Source organism: Miscanthus floridulus, chromosome 6 (genome assembly GCF_019320115.1).
Source record: "Miscanthus floridulus cultivar M001 chromosome 6, ASM1932011v1, whole genome shotgun sequence".
Classification (NCBI taxonomy): Eukaryota; Viridiplantae; Streptophyta; class Magnoliopsida; order Poales; family Poaceae; genus Miscanthus; species Miscanthus floridulus.
In genome coordinates this window covers 20,916,568-20,926,967 of record NC_089585.1, presented here as the reverse complement: position 1 = coordinate 20,926,967, position 10,400 = coordinate 20,916,568, and the positions used below count along the sequence as shown (strand labels likewise).

General features: G+C 47.5%; 1 pseudogene; it reads left to right on the top strand.

Moving 5' to 3' along the window:
* The first annotated feature begins 529 nt into the window (after positions 1-529).
* LOC136457810 (LEAF RUST 10 DISEASE-RESISTANCE LOCUS RECEPTOR-LIKE PROTEIN KINASE-like 2.4) lies at positions 530-4,360 on the top strand (annotated as a pseudogene).
* The last annotated feature ends 6,040 nt before the right edge of the window (positions 4,361-10,400 follow it).

The window sequence follows — 10,400 nt, the reverse complement described above, 5'->3', positions numbered from 1 at the left end:
TTGGATTGGAGAAGAAGAAAGCAATAGAAGCAGATAGGATAGGCAGCACGAAGGAGTTCTATTGCAATTCAGAAAATTAGTTCAGAGTTTACAATTTTCATATCCAATTCCTCTCCCTCTATGATACTTATACTATCTCTTAAGCAAGCCACGTTGTGCCGGTGAATCGCTCATTGGGCTTCCTTGCGTGCTTGGGCCGGGCTTCACTTGGTCGCCAGGATGCAGCTGTTGGGAATGTGCCGGAGTAGGAACAGTGCTGACAGGACCAAATCGCACTCAGGGCATGCGCATTCTAGGCATCCAGCCAATAAAACCGACGGAAAGCCAAATCAAGTTCACACGTACACGGCACCCAAAAAAAAAAGTTCACACGTACACGGTGCACCCAGAAGGTCGAAGAAAGAGACCATATGCAATCAAATATGAAATTTATTTTGAACTCCAAGCTCAACCAAGTCAAACGGCCCCTCCTGTTCTTGTCCAGAGTACACAGACGCCTTCCTCCTCGCCCCGGCCACCACCAACCATCATTGCCCGATCGCCGCCATGGCCGCGCAAGCCCGGCTGCTGCTCCTCTCCACCCTAACATTCCTAGAAGTCCACGCGGCGACAGCAGCATCTGCCGCGACAAGCTGCGCGCCGAGGACATGCGGCAACCTGACCATCGCCTACCCGTTCTGGCTCCCGGACCAGCAGCCTTCCTCTTCCTCCTCGGCGCCGCCGTGCGGGCCGAGCGCCTTCCAGGTGGACTGCCGCGGCGGCCGCGCGTCGCTGGCGCGCTCGTTCCGCGGCGCCTACAAGATCCTCCGCGTGTCCTACGCCGACCGCACCGTCGTGGTGGCCAACGACAACATCCAGACCGACGCCCGCGGCTGCCCCGTGCCGCGCATCGACGTCTCCGCCAGCCTCAGCTTGGCGCCCTTCACGGCCAGCAGCGCCAACGCGCAGCTCGTCTTCCTCTTCAACTGCACCGGCAGCCCGCCGCCGGCCGGGTTCGTCAACGTGACGTGCCCGGGGGCGCAGGCCGTGGTGCGGCTCGACCCGAGGTACAACACCACCGACGCGAGAGCGGTCGCCGGGGGCTGCGACTACTCAGTCGTGCCGGTGATGGTGGGGTCCTCCGGCGGCGCGAGCGCCGGGGAGTATCCGCGGCTGCTGAGCGGCGGGTACCTGCTGGAATGGCGGGCGTCGCCTGGGGACTGCACGGCGTGCAATGCCAGCGGCGGCCAGTGCGGGTACGACTCCGACGCGGATGCGTTCGCCTGCATTTGCGACGACGGGTCTTCACGTCCGGCAAGATGCGGTATGCGTATCTCTATCTGGCTCTAGTCTGTACTTCCTATTCCTGAGCTTCTTTTTAATTTCATTTCTTATTATTGCAGTTTGCTCGTTTCCGAAACTGAAATAGTAGCTTTCTGAATTTTTTGGTATTTGCTACATACGTGAAATTTTTGCATGTATGCTGCATTCTGAATTTTTTTGGTATTTGCTTTCATGCTCGCAAACTAACTTTAGCTTGTGACTTGGAAACTGGAAAGAAATAAAGTCTCAGCCCCTGTTGGCGTTTAAGTAAATGATGAACTGTTAGCTTTTCAGGACGATGTAATTCACATGACTAGCAATAGTTCTCATCAGAAATGACTATCAATGTACTGACATGACATATTTGACGCAGCTGTTTGACTTGTTTAGTACTCAATCCGTTCTAAATAATAAGACGTTTATAAGCCAAAACGTCTTATAATTTGGAACGGATGGAGCAGTGGCCATGGGTCCATGCTACCCATGTGTGGTCTTATCGCCGTCGATCAATTTATCCAACCAAACAGAGAATGGATCCCCAATAGGTCTATTCGGGTCACAAAATTTTAATCCGAAATAGCATCCTGACAGAACAACGAACAGGTCCTCTCCTCTCGCCCGTCGCCATCACCATTCACCAAACCACATATTGACTTGTGGAGGCTTACCTTCTTATCCTTGACTTTACAATCAAATCACAAAGGATCAGAACAAGATTGAACTAACTACGTCTCTGAAACTGGCCTTATATTGATCTGATTACGGCCATTTTCAGCATGCGTTCATCGTGTGAATTGGTGGAATTCACGGCAGTCATGTCTTTTCACCTAATTTAAATTTTGTTCGTCTACGCGTTCCTGCGATGCAATGCTTCTGGCTCTGGGTAGGTTAGAAGTTAGCTATCAATCAGTTTATACGTACGTCTCTGCCCACTTACAGTTTGAATACGAGTATACGACATGCGTGCATACGCATGCCAGCTTTTATACCGATTAATTTGTCGTCTGGTGTTTGCCTTCGTGTTAGTGTGTTACTGGCTTGGAGAATTGTAGTGTTAGTTGGAGATTAGGAGTTGAAATGCAGATTAGTCGTACCAGCTCCGTGTTTTGGTTACGAAATCAATGACGCAAGTGACAATAGTCATCTATATAATTTTGTCATACATGCTTCCTCAGCACGACAACTGTGTCACTGTCAGTTTAATTAGTCTCTTATCAGATCTATTGGCTTGGAATTGTCAGAGAAAAACTTCCATCAGTTTCTTAATTGATGACATTGTTTATTTACTGAAATCAAAATCAAATGACTCTTCCTTGCAGATGCAAAGAAGTCCAACAGGAAGGTGATTCTGATAGGTACGTATATATCTTCCAGCAAACTACACATAAAGTACATGCATGCATATGCTTTGCATGTGTTCAAATACACGTCATGATGAGTTCAAGATAAATGGATACTACAAATCATGATTACTGTATATTCCTAAAAAATATATTGTACTGTTACAAGCTGCCTTGCAATTGCAACCCACTGATACAATCTGGTGTCCAATTTCAGTGTCTCTGTCGATCACATTCGGCCTGTTGCTGGCACTCCTCGTCCTAATCCTCAAGTTCCATCGACAAATACGCAGTTTCAGCATATTCAGCATCATGGACAGAAGCAGCAGCAGAGACACTGCAAACGTGGAAAAACTGCTGCAGAAGTACGGATCACTCGCCCCCAAGCGCTACAGGTACTCCGAGCTGAAGAGAATAACCAAATCTTTCCAGCACAAGCTCGGGCAAGGCGGCTACGGAGCGGTGTACAGAGGCATCCTGACCGCCGGCGCCGGCGGCAACCGCGCCCGCGCGCGAGAGGTCGCCGTCAAGTTCCTGCACCACTCGAGACCCAACGGCGAGGAGTTCCTGAACGAGGTGATCAGCATCGGCCGGACGTCCCACGTGAACATCGTCACCCTCCTGGGGTTCTGCCTGGAGGGCTCCAGGCGAGCGCTGGTGTACGAGTACATGCCCAACGGCTCGCTGGACAGGTACATCTACGCCGAGGACCCGGCGGGCACGGCGGCCGCGGCGCTGGGGTGGGAGGCGCTGCAAGAGATCGCCGCCGGCATCGCGCGGGGGCTCGAGTACCTGCACGAGGGGTGCAGCACGCGGATCATCCACTTTCGACATCAAGCCCCAGAACGTGCTCCTGGACGCCGACCTCCGCCCCAAGATCGCCGACTTCGGGATGGCGAAGCTGTGCAACCCCAAGGAGAGCATCCTGTCGATGGCGGACGCGCGGGGCACCGTCGGGTTCATCGCGCCGGAGGTCTTCTCCCGCGGGTTCGGGGTCATCTCGACCAAGTCCGACGTGTACAGCTACGGGATGCTGCTGCTGGAGATGGTCGGCGGGAGGAGCAATGCCAAGGCCTACGCTGAGAATAAGTCCAGCGGCGACCTCTTCTTCCCGCTCTGGGTGTACGACCACATGCTTGAGGACGGCGACGGCGTGCTGCAGGGCAGTGGCGCGGGAGGCGCCGGAGAAGCAGGCGAGGAGATCGCGAGGAAGATGGCGCTGATCGGGCTCTGGTGCATCCAGACCGTGCCCGCGAGCAGGCCGTCGATGAGCAGGGTGCTGGAGATGCTGGAGAGGAGCATCCACGAGCTCGCCATGCCGCCCCGCCCGTACCACACTTCTCCGTCCAACTCCCCGTCGCCGTCGCACCCGTCGAGCTATCCGTCCTCCACCTCGGATTTCACCCAACGGTGAGCGTTTGTCTGCGGATTGTGCAATCAATGTCGATTGTCTGTTGTTCGTGATCACTGACAGAATTAAATTTGCTTCGTCAGCAGCTCTAGATTGCGTACACCGGAGAGCACAGCTTAGCGAAAGGATTGGAGTCTTGGAGAAGAAGGAAGAAGCAAGATAGGTTGGCAACACGTTGGTTTGTGCAGTTTGGGTAGAGGAGCAAATACGGAGCATGAACATGATGTAGTACAAATGTAGGGTGCAGGTTAACGATAGATTTACATAGGTTAGCATCAACAATATGCAAGCAACGAAAGTCAATATGGTCGGACGGCCTGGTATGGGTAATTTGAGCAAAAAGATGCACAGGCTCAATTAATAGTAACTGTAAACTTTCAGGATCAATGTGCCCCAGCCCAAACAGCCCAAAACCTGCAAACTGGCCCGAACAGCTGCCGAGGATATCCAACTCAAACGATAGAATAAGGGTCCAGTTTGGTAGATCTCCGACTCCAGTTAAAATAATTTCAGTTGTAGCTTTACCTGCGGAGCAGATTTACTAGGGAAGCGGAAGCTATTTTCTGGACCGTTTGGCAAAAAAGCTTCTCCTGGTATTCAAAAGGACAAAATGTCCATAATACCCTTTTTTTTCTTTTTTCTTTTCTTTTCTTTTCCAAACCCTATCTGCTCGGTTGAACCGCACGCGAGCCACCCGTATTGAGCCATCCGCATCTCATTCCTCGTCCGTCTGCTCCTCCCTCGTCCGTCTGCTCCGCGTCTCAGCTCCACCGCAGCCAGGCGAACCGGCGACATAGCACATGTGCGCCGCCTGCGCTCTTCCCTGCGAGGGCGCGCCGCCTGTGCTCGTCGCCGCGCGGCTACGCCACCTGTGCCCCTCGCCGCGCTTCCGCGCTGTCATCCCTTCCCGTGCTGGCCGCGCCTGCCCCTACCGTGCCGCACACCTCCGCATGGGCAATGACGTCCATAGCTGCGCGTGGGGGCCACTAGTGCCAGGCGAAGCCGGTGAGAGCTAGTATTTTTGGCTCCTCTTCTCTCTCGCTTGTCTCATCGCGATTTCAGGAGCTCGAGCCCTTCTTGTTGAGGCGCTTGGTAGAGGGAGCCACAAAATAGCTCCGTGAGCTGGTAGAGAATCTCTACCAAACGGCCCTAGGTCCCAAATGAGGATCTCGTGTCCTCTTATCGTCCGTGCTTTTCATTTTCTTTTATATGGGCACATATATAGACAGATCTCGTATAACATATACTCTTTTTTGCGAGAAGACGTTAGCATACACACATGCAGACATGCATATGGGCACCACCGTACATCACAGACGTTTTGTATAATGCATGCACGTCCAGTCCCTTACAAATTTTTAGAAAAAAAAGGTTTTTTTTATTTCAGACTCAGCATAAGTTACGCACATAACCATACCTTACTACAAGTCCACTCTCTCATAAGTAATGTACGTATGCTAGTTTTATAAACACCCCGAATGCTAATTGTAGGCACGAAAATGTCGACACACAGTAAGTCAGAAGGATCCGCTTAGAATGAGCCCAGAGACCCGCTTGACTTCAACGCAGGGTCAACTGATTCCGCGAATTCCTCTCGAGGCGTGCCAGTTAATTTAACCTGCAATTGATAAGGAGAGAAAATTTATCAGTAAGTAATTTAAGGTGGAACATGACGGTCTTTGTCCAGACAGTTCCAAGTGTGTCACTTCGGTAGCAGCCAGATGAGAAAATCGACTAAATAGTCGACACGCACAGAAATCGGCTATTACGGACAGTAGAGCTTATGGATCGCGATTGATTTTATGTTGATAAGTACAATGCCAGCAGATGTAAGTGAAATCATCAGCTAGGTGGATATTATTAGTGTGAATCATTGAGCTGATGAATCTAATCGAAAAAGAATATAATATGCAAACAAATCGACTGTCTAGTACAAATAGATCTACAAACGCTCTGAATCTAATCTGTTACCATCAATAGTGAGGTTCGACCGGATCGATGGCAGCTATGATGGTAATAACAAACTAAAACCTTAGAATCCGTAGAACCATCTATACATCGACATGCTTTTCGAAAGACACACTATATATGTGAAAGCTCAAAGCGGATCGGCCGAAATAGCCGATTCGGGTGAAAATGGACTACAGCATGTGAACAATCGACTATTTCACGTGGACAAACCTATGAACTCATCAGACCTAACATGTTATCTCTAACAGTGGGGTTCGACCGGATCGATGCAGCCGTGATAAAGATAACAAATCAAACCTTTAAAGTAAACAGATCCATTCACATTTAAGAGAATCATGGAGACACACTTTAGGCGTTAAAGCACAGGCGATCGACTATTTAGCCGATGCAGGCATAACAAATAGTTAAGGTCACGCCTAATCAAGAACAAATCTACTAACTAGCATCCTCCAATCTATAGTGCCATCAGTGGAGATCGACCGGATCGTTACATCTATAATTGCAAACTATAGAACAAATTTAACTAACCAACAAACCTCTTCAAGATCATACATGCCTTAACCGTGTACTATGTATGATCAAGGTCGAAGTAAAAACAACCGATGAAACATAACCCGTCGCTCAAAGTAAGCAACATCGTATTGTAACAAAGCAAACGACGAACTAAAAGGATATGAGGCCGATCTAAATCGATCTCGACCGAGTAGATTGATGTTGCTCCAAACTAATAACAATAAGAACATCAGCAAGATCGGTAACTTAATGAATCTACCCGAAGGATGCCACCCTTAGGTAGAGCTGATAACTTGACCTTAATCTAATTCGAGCAGTGGAGGTTGATCGGATCGATGCAGCCGTACTTGAGCTTGACAAGAGTCAATAACTAGCTTATACTAGAGTTCGCAATGGAGGTCAAACTTAACCGATGCAACCGTACAAACAGAAGTATAAACCATGACGATACTTACAGACAAGCCGGAGGTCGGCCGGACCGATGCAGCCCTACTTGTTGAAGAACTAACCGAGATCTACACTACTCCTACTCCTAAGGGTTGGGACGGAGCCAAAAAAAAGTAAATTGTATTTGATTGACTGGATGTCCTTTTCACAATAGTCAAGGTCCAATATTTATTCCCGGAGCCTAAGCATGAATCATACTCAAGTACGACTCATCACAATCTTTAATATAAAAAAAACATTCCTAACTTAAGATAAATTAGACCCTAATCTTTCCCTTTTTGTAGAGTCCGATATGTATTTCTCGACGCCAACCGTAGCTCATTGTCGTTATCTGCTGACGTCATTCGAAGAGAGCCGATTCCAGTGTTGCATCTGAATCAGCTGATATCGATCCATATGCAATCGATCCCTTGACACAATCTTGGAAGCTTTGAGTTCCCGCGTTCCTCTTTCCAAATTTTGATGTAAACACATGCCCCCTAATTTTGGGATAAAATGATTCTATTCCAAAATTCATATTTATCTGTTTACCATGTCGCAACCGTTTTGTTCCGAGATATAAGCGTGACTCCTGACTTCCTGGTCCGAGTCTTATATAATATCCCAATGGTATCTTTTCCAACTCACTCGGCCCGTTTGTTTTCCCCTTCTTTCTTGAGTAAATCTTAACAGCCGACGCCGTCATCGCCAAAGCCTCAACCCTAGCAAATCCTATGCCAAGCTTTTATTCAAGCGATCTTCCTTAGATTCAAATCTATTTCGGCTACAATGGCGACTTGTGACCATGTCCCTGAGGTATGCTTTCAAGTTCTCATTATCAAAGTATCGGTCACTACCCTCGTTTCGTTTCTTCTCGAATTTATTTTATCTGGTTTCTAGGAAATGAGGAATAAAATCTTGATTCCATTGGTTGTTGCTCCCAATGTTTATTTTCTGGGGCCTATGGGTGACCCTAATCCATCTAATTTTATCTATCAAGAAACCAACTAAATCCTCTTCAAACAATCTGTAGTGGGTTCGTCTTCCTAGAATACCAAAACTCCCTTCAGAAATTAGTCCAAAATGCCTAGGGGATGGAGAGACTGGTTTCATATGGTGTCCGAGAAAAAGGTTGGAGATTGGGAGCTTTATGATCTGAATCAATGCTTGACACTCTCATTGCTTGGAATGGAGAGGAATGATCCACTCCTGATCTCTGTATCTTATTTCTGGTCCAACACCCTAAATGCCTTCGTTTTTTGTCACGGCCCAATGACCATAACTTTGGCCGATGTTTATATGCTGACCAACCTTAGAATAACAGGATTGATGCAGCCTTATAACTTCTTAAGTGCTGGATCCAAGAAATTAGCCAAAATATCAGACTGCATAGGATGGACAAGCTACATTCTAAACCACATCAGAGACGAATCAACTGTTAGCGAAAAAGAATATGTGGCCTTTCTGAACATGTGGTTAGAGAGATTCATCTTCTGTGGGTCATCTTGTGGTCTGACTTACAATCACAAACTCATGGCAGAGCATCTAGCAGTAGGCAAGGATATTCCTCTTAGAAAGTATCTGTTAGGAGCTGCTTATCATCTGATGCACTAGGTAGCTGCCCAATTACTAAAGAATGAATTAGTGCATACTATCAGTGGCCCTTGGTAGTTGATACAACTATGGCTGAACCTGTATATGCACAAGATTGTAAGGCCTGATCTCAGAAACCTGAGTTTTTCTTCCTCCAACTTTGATGAGGAATATAGAGGCGAAGAAGGAAGAACCCGTCAGTGCATGAGCTATGGTGAGGCTGCATCGGCTATAACAATTGATGTCGATGTTGGCCATCTCTTCAAAAAGTTTTACAAAGGATTTGATGCAGATATCCTAACTCGGCTACCTTATGATGAGGATGAGAATAATGAGATGATCTTCCCATTCAAATTTTGATTTGAATTAGGCTATTTGGACGAGACGATGGCTGCAATCTTCAATTCCTTCACCAAGCCCTACGTTCTTCTAGCCAAATTTTGTCATGGTCATGGCAAGATAGATACAGGCTCCTTCCTTCCAGGCAACCTTCCAACCTATGAGTTTTACAAGCCTTCTTTTGTAGCGTGTCAGTTTGGTCTTGGTCAATTGCCTCCTTAACTGTTCTTTAAGGATATACTGAGGCCAAGAGAAGGTATCAATGAAGTAATGGAAACCTTCAAAGCTTTCCAACTAGGATCATATCTCCCTTCTCTTTACTTGCATGACTTGACAAGAGTCAACTTCTCTTCCAACCTTTTTGACTCTTGGTAGCAAGAATGACACTCCCATCTCTTCTATGGTGCAAGCTCTAGTTTGGTTTTAATGATTTGATGAAACCCTAAGTGCTAACCTAGTTTATCAAGTGATCATGAGATAGGTAGCACACTCCAAGTGGTAAAGCAAATGAAGATCATAGCATGATGATGATGATGCCATTGTGATGATCAAGTGCTTGAACGTGGAAAGAAGAAAGAGAAAAACAAAAAGCTCAAGGCAAAGGTATAAACCATAGGAGCTATTTTGTTTTGGTGATCAAGACACTTAGAGAGTGTGATCACATTTAGGTTTGATAGCCGTACTATTAAGAGGGGTGAAACTCATATCGAAATGCGGTTATCAAAGTGCCACTAGATGCTCTAACTCATTGTATATGCATTTAGGATCTAGTGGAATGCTAACACCCTTGAAAATATTTGTGAAAATATGCTAACACATGTGCACAAGGTGATACACTTGGTGGTTGGCACATTTGAACAAGGGTGAAGAAATTAGAGGAGAAAAGGAGTTAGTCTCGTTGGTCACAAGGTGATTGGACGCTGGTCCTAGAGGTACCGGCGTGTCCGGTCGGTTGTAACAGCAGAGATGCTGGCGTCGGTCAAACGACCGAACGCTGGCAGGGAGTGTTTGGTCCTGTTGTCGAGCATCGCATAGAGGCTAGGGTCTCTGACCAGATGATGGCAGAGTCCGGTCGTGCATGATCGGACGCGTCTGGTGGGCAAAATGCGTTTCTAGAACCTTACTAGAAATGACCGGACGTCGGTGGCTCAGGACCGGTTAGTTATAGCGCAGCGTTCGGTTAACTCAAGTGACCATGGAGATCGGGACACCTGGCTATCATTGGGCGACCGGACACTGAGGTCCAGCATCTGGTCAACATGACCAGAGCGTTCGGTCAGCCCATGTTGTGCCCAGTAAAGGGGTACAACGGCTCTATTTTGTGGGGGCTTCTATTTAAGCCCCATGGCCAGTTGAAGCTTACACCTTTGGCCATTTTCATTGACATAGCAACCTTGTGAGCTTAGCCAAAGCCCTCCCACTCATCTCCATCATTGATTCATCATCTTTGTGAGATTGGGAGTGAATTCAAGTGCATTGCTTGAGTGTTTACATCTAGAGGCACT